This window comes from Tasmannia lanceolata, unplaced genomic scaffold, assembly GCF_043159265.1.
Source record: "Tasmannia lanceolata isolate RefF3 unplaced genomic scaffold, GAP_Taslan_0.1 ptg000743l, whole genome shotgun sequence".
NCBI lineage: Eukaryota > Viridiplantae > Streptophyta > Magnoliopsida > Canellales > Winteraceae > Tasmannia > Tasmannia lanceolata.
Window position 1 is genome coordinate 35,001 of NW_027519412.1, and position 15,000 is coordinate 50,000.

The 15,000-nt window shown below is 47.8% G+C and overlaps 1 protein-coding gene across 1 annotated transcript in view; it reads right to left on the reverse strand.

Annotated features, from left to right (window-relative positions):
* Positions 1–15,000, reverse strand: part of LOC143868875 (uncharacterized) — a 36,643-nt gene that overhangs the window by 8,793 nt on the left and 12,850 nt on the right. The window contains exon 1 of the mRNA XM_077376227.1: positions 1–15,000. This exon is cut by the window's left edge and continues 8,793 nt beyond it; it is cut by the window's right edge and continues 12,850 nt beyond it. The gene's annotated coding sequence lies outside the window, so the exon portion shown is untranslated.

Consider the following 15,000-nt stretch of genomic DNA (forward strand, 5'->3'; position numbering starts at 1 on the left):
CTTACCCATGAGGTGTCATGTGCAACGTCCATCAATGATGGTTCTTGATGCAAGACAAGACATGTGTTGCTGCGTTTTTCCAAGCGAAGCGGGCTCCTAGAGAGCCATGGCTAACACGGGATGGCTACAAAGACCGGGTAGAGGGACTGAAAGCAGATATGGATGGTCTATATCATGCAATTCAAAGAGAGACGGGGAGCGGCGGTCGCCCACTATAGTAATGCCAATAAAAACCATTCCTAGTGAGCCTAGGCATATCTGCCTAGCTTGAACATTGCCCCAGCTACTTCTTTCTTCGACTGATTTCGCCTTTCCTCTTTACCATTCCTGACGAAGCCGGATGAAAGGAGTAGTCTTTCTCCCTCGTGATAGGTGTGGGCATTAATTCGTGACGAATCAGGTCGTTTCATGGAAGGGGAGTGGTTATGGATTCTCGCCCTCGATGCAATAAATGGAAGGCCCGTGTGGAAGAGATATGTGCTGCAATAAGCGCTACTGCCAGTTAGTTGAAATGGCTTTGGTTCGGGTTCCCGATATGTAAAAGAATAAAGCCCGTCTATTCCCGGTCTATAGCGGTGCATCTCTTCCTAGTGTACTGATTTGCAAATGCGTACATCCCGGTTCAGGTTCTCGAGCAGGCAACCCCTCCAGGTCATCAATCTCCGGTTTATGGCCGGGTTCTCGCCCTCAATCCGCGGCTATGAATCGATCTCATGTTCTCGAGCAGCGGTCCTAGCTCATCCATTGACTGGTTAGGGCACGCCTCCCTCATCTATTGGCTGTAACGGAAGCAGCCTCGCTTCTATTGTTCTCTCCCGAGCAGCAATCCCCAATCTCTTATTCTCGATCCGTCCCTCATCTATTGACTGGCAAGCTAGGGAAGTCACATGCCAAGCAAGAAAAGGGTTAGCGTAGCGCATAACGGTAATAGGCGCACAAGCAGTAGAGGCAATCAATCCGGTAATAAGTCTCATAGGCGCAATACGGGAATCGGGTAAGGCTAGCGAAGTCGAGTATGCCAGAAGAGGCACCACCCATGCATGCGACCGAAGCACCTCTTTCAACAACAACAGATCTAGCAGCCTCAAAAAGAAAGTCGTTTATCGCATTTGATATCGCATTTGAAGAGAGCCCTAGTAATCATATTGCACCAGAGGACCGTGAAAGTCAAGTTATTTACTATTAAACATGGCCTTTGCAAGGATGAAATCAGAAGCCACCTTCAAAAGAGCCAGTGACCGAGACCGAGGAGCGGAGAGCGAGAAGATATCTTTATTTACAGGACTGGTTGGACATCTGATAGCCCCGGATTGGACATCTGAGCGGGGTTTTTCAGGACCAATTCCACAGATAAAGAAGACAATAGCAGTTGTTGTTGACACAAGAGTTGCTGTGGACAGTGTTTTGGATAAGTGGTGGCTCTCAAAGGCCTATAAAAGCATGTTTATCAGATATCGTACCTTTTGGTACCGAAGACTCCACTCGAACAGGCCCCTTCTACTAAGCTCTTATTTAAATAAGGAGATAAGCAACGTCCTTAACAAAAGGGTATTTTATACCAGTAGAAGGAGAGCTACTTACTGCCCCTTAAGTCAAGAGCTAGTAGTACTATCAGCAAAGGATATCGTAACAACTATGGCGAATACGTTTTTCTTGCTTGAACAAGAATAGTTGATTCAATAGCTGCGGTTAGGCCTTTAGACTCTTCCTACTGTCAAGCTACTACAGGCGTGCAACCCTCTCATAGCCATCTCTTTAGATCCTAGCCCAAAGAATCCCATCTGTCACGGAATCCTGAAAGAGGAGCAATTTGATCTTATCTTGTTCACCGAAGCTAATGATTTGACTTGAGATCTTCTACCTTAACCGCGTATTCTCGGCATCCGGATTCTATGCATCTATCCTAGCAGCCACCCCAAAAATTCCGAATTCCGTCTATTGCTCTAGGGGTTCTTAGTGAGAGGAAAGAAAGCTCCTTGCTTCCCTTGCTACGGCTATTCAAAGCTCTATCCCCTGTCTTCTAGAAAGGGGAAGTCTGCTCCATATGCTTTATTAATAATAAAAAGAATAAACTCTATCCTTCTTCCCCTGCTCTGCTCTTAGAAATAGACCGATTTTAGTTAATTAACTTCGCTAGCACCGTCTTCTTCCCTCAAACATCTGCAGATCGGAGTCGTTCACTTCTCTGTCGAAAGAGCGTATTCTTTTATTGCAGCTAATTACGAATCTCAATCAGTCTTGTCTGTACACCAATCCCAATGGCTAATTCAGCTCTTAAGCCTGGAGCCTGGAACTCAATCAAAAAGAAATTCTCTTTTGCCGGGAACTACTACTTCTAGTCTACCTACGCAGCTCCCTTTCGAGGCGAAGTAAGAGCCTATTTGATCACGGACCCAATCGCCAAGGAAAGTCGAATCCCACAGGTACGAAAGGATAGCTATTCAAAGCATCTCGAAAGAAATGTATGAATTAAAGCGCTATCGCACCTCTTATTCAAGTTATCCCAGGAAAAAGAGACTAAGACCACATCTATTAGCTTATTGCCATTGGAGTGAAATCCTGTCCCGAAGTAGAGAAGGTATTAGGGAGGGCTTTCAATCTCGATATCTTTTCTTGGCTGCTGGATGATTGGATAAAAGAGCTCATGGCAAGACTTCACTCTATTCCACGCTTTCGCCCTTTCGATGGCCCGGCATACAGCCCTCTGCTGCCTAGCTAAGCTCATGATACCACCAACACAGACCAAGACCCTCTGTCGAAAGAGAAAGGGCGGATGAAACGATGACCCTAACTAAACTAAAGTTCCGAATCTTGCTTTAAGCGCTGAGGAATTTAATAACCGCGCTTCCTCCGAAGTGCTCGACGTCACAGTGTGATCAGCTTGTGCTATGGCGAGCAAGCAAAAGTATGCTTTGGGAAGAAAGCCTGTCCCTGAACGTGATTATGATCCAATCGAAGGGAGAAGGGGTAGACTGCCCGTGGCTAAGCAGGCTCCTCCCAGGCAATTTCCCACCGATTCAGGAAAGGACATTGACACGGCTCAAATATCGAAAGCATTTGAAGGAAGATTTACCCCGAATGGGGACCTTTCGCCCCCTCTTTCTCCCGAGTGCTTTCACAGGATGGGAGTCCCTTCCACTTTTCCAGCTGCGAGTCAAGGCGTTTGTGTGAAAACTCTATCTGTCTCAAATAGAGATGGGGAAGGTGTTCAGTCAGTAAGGAAAGCGACTCTTTTCTTTTTCACAAGGAAAAAGCCGGGTGTGGCGATCCGATCCCAGTTGATTGATCTCGACTTTACCAGCTCATGAACGGCATTCGTCAGACTTGAGCAGTAGGTTTCGACTCGGTCAGCTGTCTTGATGAAGATTGACTTCAGCCAAAGAGAATTAATTGACTTCGGGCTCGCACCCTATGTGCTCGATCCGATCCGATCAACGAAAATCAATCCTGAAATAACATATATAATAATTGAAATCGTTCAGTACGCTAATCTTGACAGTTTCCATTTTCGATTGAGAAAGCGGCGGGCCCAGTGAGCTCTCCAATAGTGCACCGAAACGGGGCCGGAGAGACGGTAAACCTTAGATCGGCTAAGATCGAATTGAACTGTCTTTGATTGAGCGAATCCTGCCCGATTTTTATTTCCGTCCCCGCGGGATCAATTGACTTTTATCGAGTATCCAGCGTCGTAGCGCGTCTCTTTATATAGAGTCGTTCCTTCCAGAGGAGTAGTCTCTTTCAAGTTAGTGAGGTTAAACTCTGGACGGGGAAGAAGCCGTCAATACTTTATAGTTTTAGTGATTGATTTAATAGAAAGTACTAGTTCAGTGATAGTGCTGGAAAACTCAGATGCTACACACATGGGCTGGAAAGTCTATCCTTTCTCTTCTTTACATGACAGTTGACCGACTCAACCCATCATTTCTACCGGCAAATTAGCCTACATATCAGACCTTTGAAGCTGGAGCTGAGCGAGGATCGGATTCTGAGACTCGAAACAACTCGGCACTCGCATCGGTGAAATAACGTATAATATATATATACCTGGAAATCTATGCTTTCTGGCTCCTCACTTCCGGTCGGTGCGCCTCCCCTTTGAGAAACCTTTAACACGCCCTGACGCTTAAGAATAGATGGCCATATAAGCGACATCCTAGCCAGAGAAGAGCAACAGGAGCTATATTCAAGGAAGTTGTGGACTGGAATCAGAGATTGGATGGACATCCGAGAGAGGGAAAGAGGATGCTAACAAGGCTAGCTCACGAAAGAAAGCCTTGCAACTATATATTGAATATTGCAACTGCGCAAATAAGGGCACATCCGCTTTCTCTGTATGTGGATTTGGGAGTCGCACTGATCGACAGGAAGGAGGAGAGCGAAGAGATGAGGGCTAAGTAGCGCCTTGCCTCTGGCTTTGCCCCCTTATCCACTACGGGTGAATCTCTTCGATCCGGAATTTAACTATCCCTAAAAAAAAGGGCTTTGCTGCTGCTAGCTCCGCCACTGGGCCGACTTAAACTACTGCCATAGGTCCCTCTCTATCCGGGTCCTCACCCTCCACCGGAACTCCTGCGGGCTAGAGAGATGGAACTACTGAAGCTGCTCCCTCTGCTTCTGGAACTGTAAAAGGGTTGGGGGGCAATCACTTTTTAGATCATGGCTTGTAATCCTGGAGCCTTTCCATTGACAACCGAGCTTGCCTAAGGACGGCGTAGAAGAGAAAAAGTCTAGGATTTAGATCTGAGCAGGAATTTATCCCAGGTGAGTGGCTACGTTATAGGGTGGTAATTGGTTGCTTGGTCGAGCAGCTGCCCTTGGCAAGGAAGGAAAGGTGTTCCATAGCATCTGGGGCCGAGGCCCTGTTCTGGTTACTACAATTAGTGTAGCACCTTTATTTTCAGGGCTTACTTCGGAGAGTACCGCTGCTATTGTTTGAGTATAATCCTGGTATCTTTCTACAATCGTCTTTGTGGCTCCAGTTGCTGCGGAGCCTCTGCGCTGTTGGTTTTACCCTGCCGGGTAACGGTTTAATATTCTCAGGTTCCGATTGTCGACAAAAAAACCAGCTAAGTTATTTTTTCCTTCCTCCTGTAGGTAAGGCAATAAGTTTTGCAAGGTCCAACAGGCATTAGTAGCATGCCCGTGGTACCTGTGGAATCAACTGTATGCGTTTGGGTGAAAGTTCGTGGGTTTGGTGTAGTGAAAGAGAACAAGTAGCTTCAGTTACTGAACAGGGCAAGCATACCTAGGAAATCGAGATTGGGATCCCATTGATCCAGCGGAAGCAACGGCTAGGGCATGGACAATAAAAGATCCTTTTCCATAGCCGGGGTCCGGAGGTTCCTCGTAGCCGCAGAAGCTACGACATGGGCATAGCTAGGTGCTGGCTCAAGTACTGGTGAAAGTGCCTGAACCTAAGCGTCTCGCTTGACTAAGGGTGTGAGTTCGGCTTTCAATATTTAGCTTTAACAACTTTCACTAGCGCTTGGCTAGTTACCGAAACCCAACAAGATTCTCTGCACTTGTGCTTAAAAGGTCTTCTTAAAAGCGGCTAGAAGTTCAAAGCTAAGAAGGCGAGTAGTTGATACGAGTTTACTGAGCGCATCGCCTTCCCTAGAGTGAGCAAGAGCGGAGTTTACTACGCGAGCCTAAATGCGAGTTTCACTGACTGAACCCACCACTACCCGAAAGCCGATACCGCTAGAGAAAAGCAAGAATCATACTTTTTCTACTTCGCTTGCCGGACAGGAACTCTTTGATTCAAGATCCCCTTGCCTTACGCCCTGCCCTGAAACTGGAGTTCAAGTAATCATCTACCTCTCTGCAAGACAAAGATTTCATTGAACCTAGCTCGCCCAAGAGTACTTTCGGAGAGTTGACTGAATCCCTTCCCTCTGCTCTGAAGCAGGACGGACTTTCAAGTCAAGCGGAACTCTCTCTTTAAATAAGGTGAAAAGCGCTTTCGTTGCTAAAGCCCTTCATAGGTTGTGAGGCGATAGTGCGTCGATAGGTAGCTCATCCCTTGCTTGGTAGTTCAAGACGTAGGCGCTGTTGTCTTTCGTGAGTGTGGGTGTGAGGCAGGACTATCTGCTGCAAGTTCCTGTCTGGCGGATGCAGAATTTGTCTTCGGTCGATAGGTGGGCTCTGTTCCTGTTGCAAGTGTAGGAGCGGTGTCGGCCCAAGCACTAAGAGCTCCACCTACTTACTGATCTTTTAAAGCTAGCCACTAGTAGCACCTTAGCAAGTCCGGTAGGTGCGTTAAGGCGAATGGAATGATTGAACTTGGGACCCCCTACTAATCAAAGGCTTCTGTCCTGACTTCCGAACTTGCTTTCCGACTTGAGAGCGGAATGGGGACTTGCCCACCCCCTACTAATCAAAGGCTCCGGACAGCAGACTCCGGACTTGGCACGACTAGCTTTCCGACTTCCGACTAGCGACTAGGGACTTACGACTCCTGACTTCGGACTTCGAACTTGGGACTTGCCTGCCCCTTACTAATCAAAGGCTTCTGCGACTAGGGACGACTTGCCTTCCGACTTCCGACTTGCGACTAGCCGGATAGCGGACTTCGGATAGCGGACTGGGGACTAGGGACTCCTTCGGACTAAATAACTCTTACGAAAAGGATCGCACTAATGGCACCTTGGCACTGCCCTAGGCCAGCTAAGGCAAGTGAGCGAAGGGGGGAAGGTGCTTTAGAGCCCTATTAGTCGGCTAGCTAGGAAGGCAGGCCCTTACTAATAGGGCCTCTTCGACGGCACTAGCCTACGGGTTCTTCCCACTAGCCATGGCTTGGCCTAACCTTTGGCTCTGATACCACTTGTCACGGCGCTAAGTCCTTCAAGCCCACAAACCGCGGTACCCTGCTAACGGTCCGCTGTAGCAGAGTAAGCTGAAAAAGCCCTTTATATCTTATTAGTAAAGCCTAAACGTCCTTATTGAAAACTAAAGCGCTAACGAGCAAGAAAAGGCCCCTTACTATAGATAGGCTAACGCGCCTTACATCACATCACAAAACAATAGCTAAAAAAGGCACACTTTCTTAGTGTTTGAGCTTGATTAGTGCTTGAGGTCCTCCTCCCCGGCACTGGATCAGTCACTAAGCGAGTGTGCAACTATCACACCATCCGTTTTTCGATTCGGTGTGTCTTCAGCAGGCCAACTAATCTATCTAATCTAAACTACTAATCTACAAAACAACTATTAAACAATCAGTTCCTCCCCGCTTCCATAGCACGTAGCCATTGATCCCCTTAGCCCAACCGGATCATGGTGATACTCCGAGAGCGCCTTTACTGCCAGTAATGCTCGATTCCCACCTTCCGCCTCTCCATCCGCCGCTGAAGAAATAATCTCACAAAACCTTCTGCTGTCTCTACTATTCGAAATTTCCCGGAAGAGTCAATCAGTGAGGGAGGGAATTAAAGACTTAAGCCTTCCAATTCAAATTCTCTATCCTCCGCCCCACTCATTATAGAAAAAAGTCGGAGAATCCAATGCGGCTGTCTAATACTAGCTTCCCCTATCTCATAAAGGGGAAAGCCTCATTCCTTTAGCTGCTAATAGTAGATAAAGGACTTCCGCTTCTAGTTCTTCAGCAGGAGCTAATCCGAGCGTTCTGCGTAAACGGTGGACGTGGAGAAGAGCATGCGAACGCCTATACTGCGAAGGACTCGACGGGGGGAACTCGGTTCTTAGGAATGCTAAGAGGCGAGGGAGGTTAAAGACTTAAGCCTTCCTTTCGTGCAACCTGATCTAAATTTCGTCGTAAATAAGGAGACCTTCGCTAAGCATGTCAACGTCCGTACGGGAGCGGATTGCCGATGGATGGAGGCGGCTGCATCTAAGAGTTTAGTTCCAGGAGACTTAACAACATGGCCTGAAGCAGGATAGACTCATTGAGGGAGTGAGCTCCCGTGCTCCTCTTTTGGGATAGGCCATTCGGCTCATTCTCATGGATAGACCTTCGGTCAACTACATGACGAAGTCAACTCACTTTGCTTAACACAGGGCAGCAGAGCAGGACTTCTTTCTCACCCTCACCAACCTTCCGACCTGCCTCATTTCGGCATAGCTGTACACAAACTGAACATTAAGTAAGGGGCGAAGCCCGTTAAACAAAAGGTTGAAAAAGCCTTTAGCGTGCAAAGCAAGCAGCCAATGCGAGAAAGGGGCTAGAGCAGTACTCGGGGGGGAGAATCAGAGCTGCCTAATAGCTATGGCTTGGGCTACTATTGAATCACTCTTAACTAATTGTATAAAGAAGTGGCTATCCCCTTGTCCGTGGAAAGCATTGAAAGAAGAACACAACGGGAGGGAGTGATCCACAAGAGGAGCTCTTCCTTCTACTTGATGAAACACTCAGACTGCCGAGGAGAAGGGAAAGAGACTGATGCTACTACCGATGGCAGGGAATGAGACTACTACTAGCGAGACCAAGCCATGAAAGATAAAGATCACAGGCATGTGGTGAACCATACCGAGATAAAGCAAGGCACTTCCCAAGCTTGAATTGGGAATTGAGAGGCACGAGATAGCCCTCAAAAAAGGCGAAAAAGGCCTCTTTGACTAAAGATAATCGCGGGTTCCCACCCCCCTAATGGTCTAAAAGCGGAGAGAGGAAGCCCTCGATCGGGGAAAGGTTTACGAATCAATCAAACGAAACATAAAGATAAACGTAAGCTCTAGGTCGATGTGGTGTAGACGAGCCCCAGGAGCAAACCGTTGTTGCTCGTTCCTTGGTTGGAAAGGGCAGAGTTCCATTTGGTGGGTGGGTCTAGGGCGAACGAAAAAGACGTGTGGCTGAGGGCAGGTGAGGCATTGTGTCATCGAACGAACATGTTTGAGTATGGATCGTAATTGAGCGAAACATCTGCTCATCGAAAAGTGGTCTTAAAGCGAAGGTCTTGACCTGGAAGGATCGAAGAGAGCGCTAGTAGATCGAGCTGTAGGTGCATGGACTTGGCTAGTGAAGCACAACCACTCATCTTTCCATAGATAGTGCTACCCTAGAGTAAGATGAGCGACCCCGGTGGCAACGTTAGTCCCAAGGGTTTACTCCCTTCACTAGTCAACGAAGTGCATCTACGGATGTAGGCACATTCTTGCTTGATCATTTGCTCTCACTAGACCGCCCTAGAGTACGATACTGGTTCGTCATAGGTCCGAAGGGCTGTCTCTTGTGTGCGATGGTTGGGCATGAATGGAGCTTGCTCGGTAGAAAGGAGAGTAAGCTTTCGGGGAGTAGAGATCGAGCGTAGAAAGACCAGTGGATCAATTATTTTTTCAATAAAATGAGTGAAAGGATAAAGCGGAACAGACGTTTCTCGCAAGCGTTTGGATTCACCAACCACGACTCCTAACGAGCTCTTTTTTGCGCCATACAGTAGCTAGTCTAGTACAGCATTAGATGGTTCTCCGCGGGGTCAGCCTTTGATTACAAGTATAGCTTAGCTCATAGCCCCCTTACCAATGAGACAATGCGGTAAAGCGTGACCGTTCGGAAACCTCTAAGTGGGCGTTCCTACTTTACATCAGTAAATCAAAAGGCAAGGTAGAATAGCATCAGTCAAGCTCTCACAGCAGGAACGGTGCCGATTCCCATTCTCATTCCTTAGAAGCCGGAGCCCCTCCTGACAACTGTATTTGAGTCCGTTCACTCCTCACTCTACTAACGCAGGGTAAGTGATTATTGATATCCGACTGCCGGTGGGGAGACCGTAGACTGAACTGAAACCTACACTGTTTCTTGTGTGTAATGAGTAGCTACTAATTATCATTCATTCTTATCGGTGTTTAACACCAACTCCTTTGAGTTGCTCTTCTTAAACCATAGGGCAGGGATATTATCCCTAAGCCGAGTCTGTTGACTGAGTAACCTAAGCCGAAAAGGTGGACGGAGATGGTTACTAAGCCGAATCCCCGGAGCGAGGACCACTAACTAAACTCTTTGAATCTGTTACTAAGCCAGTGTTTGAGCTCTATGCCTTTGCGCGCTAAGGCTTTCTTGGCTAACCCGAGCAAACCACCCTGATGAGCGCTATTGCTCGGTTAGCATTAAGTGAGAAGGCACTGAAGAAGATCTCTGAGACCTCCGCTCAAAGAACAGAATTAGTGCTTTAAATTTACTTCTTTCCCTCCATCACCGGACTCGGTCCCGCCGATCGGGAAGATCCAAAGAACCCATCCATTTCAAAAGCAGAGAAAATCAAAGAAACGGAACCCAGAGAGAGAAGAAAAGCTTACCGAGGAGATCAGGAATGAGGCTCCGATCGACGGCATTCCGGAGGTAAGACGACGAGATTCCTCTGAGAATCGGGTACAAGAACGTATTGTCGCCGCAGTTAACGGAAGAGTCCCCGAGGACGAAGAGAGCAGAGATTATAAAGAGCGCGAAGAGAGAGCGGTTAGCGAAGAAGCAAATTTCCTCCCATCCATCCCCCATCTTGCTCTAGAAGAGAGATGAAAGGAAAGGGAAAAGATAGTGAGACTAATGGTGCTCGGGATGCACCGTGGACTGAGATTGTAACTAAACCGACTCAAAGAACGAATACCTATGACTGAACTGGTCACTTGACTGCTAAACTGAGGATGTTGACTGTGTTGAAAGACTAGGTCATCGCCCATACAACTCTTATTGGTTTTAACACTACTCTGCTATCAGAATAGGGAGATTGGTATTCAACCGAAACCCTAACCTGGACTGCTAACGGCTTCTTCTCTTGTTAGAGGAAGCCCTGGTTCAAAATCTTATTTATGTTACACGTAGCAACTCTTCTTGTTCAATCCTGACATCCGCTCTCAGGAACGATGAGAGAGTGACTAAGCCGAAAAGGTGGAGCGAGAACTGGTAACCCGGCTCGGTTCATCGATGACCGCTAACTGCATTCTTGACGGCCTGTTGTGTGCTAAGATGAACTCACACTCACAATTCAACTTCACTTCTAACTGAAGCTATAAGAGATGGTGACTAAGCCAAAGCGCGGGACTGCACTGTATTGTATGCTAATAGAAAGTCTTCGGTACAACTCTTCTTTCCTCCGTTCACCCCTCTCCTAACGAAGGCAAGGCAAGTGCCACTCCTAGCGCTAAGCATAGAAAGCTCTCACGCGCGCAATAGACTCTATCAGACTAGGAATCTGTTACCGTTCCCTAACCCAAAGAGGTTAATCGATGCAACTGCACTGTGTCTTGTGTTTCCTTGAAAGACTAGCTCTTCCTTACTGACCTTTCCTTACTCGTTGTTTAGCTGGAAGAAGCTGTCCGCTCTCAGGTTGGGCAGTAAGGGAACTGTATAATAAGGGCGTGATAAGTAAGGGAAGGGCAATCACTCATTCTTAAAACCAGCATTCTTAAGACCAAAGAGTCGGGCGGAAAAAGGGGGAGAGCTCTCCGTTCCTTGTTCTCCTGTAGCTGGATCCTCCGGAACCGCAAGAATCCTTAGAATGGGATTCCAACTCAGCACCTTTTGAGATTTTGAGAAGAGTTGCTCTTTGGAGAGCACAGTACGATGAAAGTTGTAAGCTGTGTTCGGGGGGGAGTTATTGTCTATCGTTGGCCTCTATGGTAGAATCGAATCAGTCGGGGAGGCCCTATTAGTAAGGGGAGGCGGTGGTTTACCCTGTGGCGGATGTCAGCGGTTCGAGTAAAGAAAGGGGAAGCCGAGGACCAGTAGTTGCCCGTAACCACGGCCCCGAAACGGAGCCTGCGCGGCCGGTAACCATTGGCGTAAGATCCAATCTTGAACTTGATGAGCGGAAAAGAAGACACTGTTTTAATATATGCAATTAAAAGCTCACGACGTGGATTCGAACCACCAAAGAGGCTACTTTCCCTTATAGTAGATCGTGAGATGGCAGTGATCTTTAGCTGGTCATAGCCATAATGTGCTGTTTTCATTGGAACCTTCTTTTTCAGAGCAAGACTCCCTAGTAAAGGTCATATTTAAATAGTTCCAAGGCAGGTACACATCTTTAGTTTCTTGTTACTCCATCCCTGCACTATCTGGGGTGGTTATAAGCTTAAATACAGAGGGAAGTACCTGAGCGCCTTGTCCCACTCTTCCGATTACGGGGTGACTAGTGGACGCCACCACGGGGTATGAAGCCTTGTCCTTCCTGGACGGATACATGGGTACAACCAAATCCGCATGGCACCTGAAGATGAGAAACTCACTGCCTTCAGGACACCTAAAGGAGTCTATTGCTACAAAGTCATGCCCCTTGGACTCAGGGGGCTACACAACTTATTGGGGCCATCCTCGAGATGACTGCTTCCGAAGAACATCCAAGAGTTGAAAAGCCTACAGGGGGGACTTCCCTATATCCTAAAGTTTATATCCAACCTCGCAGGGGGGTGTCAGCCATTCTCTAATAGGGGAAAGGACTACTGTTTGAATGGGATCAAGCTTGCCAGAATGCTTTCGACAGCATCAAAGCATATCTCATGAAACCCTCAGTCCTCATGAGCCCGAAAAAAGGCAAGCCACCGCTGTTATATATCACGGCGTTAAACGGTTCCTTGGCTACTCTCCTCGCCCAGCGCAATGAACAAGGGAAGAAGAACGCACTATAGGTTGCGTTGCTTTCGCGTGAAGATTGAGGGCCTGCAGACGGCAGAATTAGCGTATATAAGACTAGGTTGGTGTCAAACTTGGAGGGTGCTTTTCGAGATGCGGAATCATCACTCACACTCTTATCGGGCCGGATTTGATTCCCATATGGTGATTCACTGGAATCCTTAAAACTCACTCTTTTCTTCAGTTTGGTCTTCAGCTTCATTCTTTCTGCGTTGATTCAGCGCTTGCTGCTTAGGGCGATAGCGGCCCTCTCCTTCTACCTGCCTGCTGTTATGGTGTAAGCTACCATGGCTTCTACTTGCGCTTCGCCTTAACAGGGAGGGGCTTAGTGCGTGGCATTCTGGTTAACCCACGTGTGATGACGTTTGCGCGCAACACAGAATTAGCGTATGTTAAGAAGGATTTATATGAGGTGGTGGGATGCCGAATCGTTGGTAGTCTGATTCTGTGGACGATGCATGGAACTTCGATCTAAGTCGAGCTAGCCCTAGTATGGACGGTCTTGAGTGCCGGGACCTTAACCATATGATTCTTATCTACGATAGGGGTATTCCAGTGGTATGTTAATTTCATTTTCCGGAATGCTTCACCCAGCAAATGTAGATTCTTCCAAAGATAGACTGACTAATAGGTCTGTTCGGATTCGGATTGGAGGTCTTGGGCTTGCGCCTTCCCATTTCCTTCTAACTTCGGCTTGCTGGTGGTGGGGCGGGGAAGTAAGCAATAGCGCGAAGAGAGGGAAGTGCGCTAAAGCAGTGAGCTAGTAAGAGAGAGCGCACCTAAGAATCGGTTTTTCCGTAATAGAAGGAAGTTCCTGGTCCTGCAATTCCGGGGGGGCGGCCGGGTGGAAAAAGATAAGGTAAGCATCCAAACCAGCATCAGCCGAACTAACATATCCAGTTTATCTCGCAACATATCTAGTTTATCCTTCAGCAGCATTTCTCGAAGTAGCATTCCCATAAGCAGAGGATGAAACCCTTGCTTTTTTATCCCGACGAGGGTTTATGAATCACTCAAACGAGCCTTTCTAGCCGCATCTGAATCGGCGCATCCCTATCCATATCTTTATGCGCAGAGGCATCCAAATCCGAATCTGTAGAATCAATTGGAGAATCCCCATCCGCACCCGAATTGGCTAAATCTAGTATAGTGGGTGTTGTTCCGATGCCAAATCTAAGGAATAAAGATTTGGAAAAGGCATCTCGGCGAAAGAGGACTGAGAACCATAAGGCGAGCGCCAAAACGCTAGCACAAACAGCTCCCACAGACACGCATGATAAGGGGTGTGGGGCCAACCAGGCCACCACTTTTACCATATATGGGTCCGGACGACCCAAGAGCCCGCCACTAGAACCCAACCCTTAAGGGGCTAAGGTCCAAGGGGCGTCCCGCTAAAACAGTTTCCTTAACCTTCGGCGAATAGTAATGAGTCTTCACCGGTTCGGTGGCATCTTTGGTTGGATCTTCCTTATGAATCTGGTCTTCTCTCCAGAGGGGCTGCTCAGTCGACTGGTAGAACAAGGTCCCACGCCTCCCGGCCAACTAGGATGGGACATAAAACGTCTTCAGGTCTTGCACAACCGATACCTCCATTTTTGCCATGGATTTTGTGAGCCCATCAGGAGTGCGCATCGTCTGGACCTCTTTTCGGAGAAGAATTCCATTTCTAGAAGTCCCCTCTCGTATGTCACCTTACTCACTTCGGGCCTTTGGACGACTAAGTCAGCTCGGCTTCTCTTTCAGAATCAGATTCACTTCCGACGTGGAGCACACTTGACCCTGCGTCACTTGATGTATCATCGAGGAATACCTATTCAGATTCTGCGTTGCTTGCTGCATCGAGAATAGCTTCTCCTTCTGAACCTTCGTCATTCTTTGAAGAGGGAATTGCTGATGATTCCGACCGGCTCTGTAGTTTCGAGGCTGGCTTAGATCTTTCTGCCGTTTTGGGGAACATCTTGGCCTTCACTTCTGCTTTGGTTGGCTCCCTTTGAGGGGTCGCAGGGGCAGAAGGCTGACCGACGAACCAGGGTCTAACAGGATGCGATTGACCTTGTGATTGTCAATCTCCCCAATCACTTGGGACGATTGTGTTCAGTTGTTTTCAGCATGAGGTCGTCGTTAGTGAAGGTGACAGCAGCCGAAGACTGGGCATACAAGGCCTCCTTCATGTTCACCTCAGCGAAGTGGCTTTGATATTTGTCAGGATCCAGCAGCGCCTGGACAAACGCAGTCCTGATATCGGATGACAGCATCAGGGCATCATACACGCTGAGGAGGGCTGGAATCTTCTTCAGGTTTTAGAGGTTAGAGCAGCAGCATGTACTCTTTTGAGATAGCATTTGGTCTTAGGATTGGTACTGACCAAGTGATCAGAGGGCTCAAGGGTGCAACGTGCTAGACCTAAGACTTCAACAGGA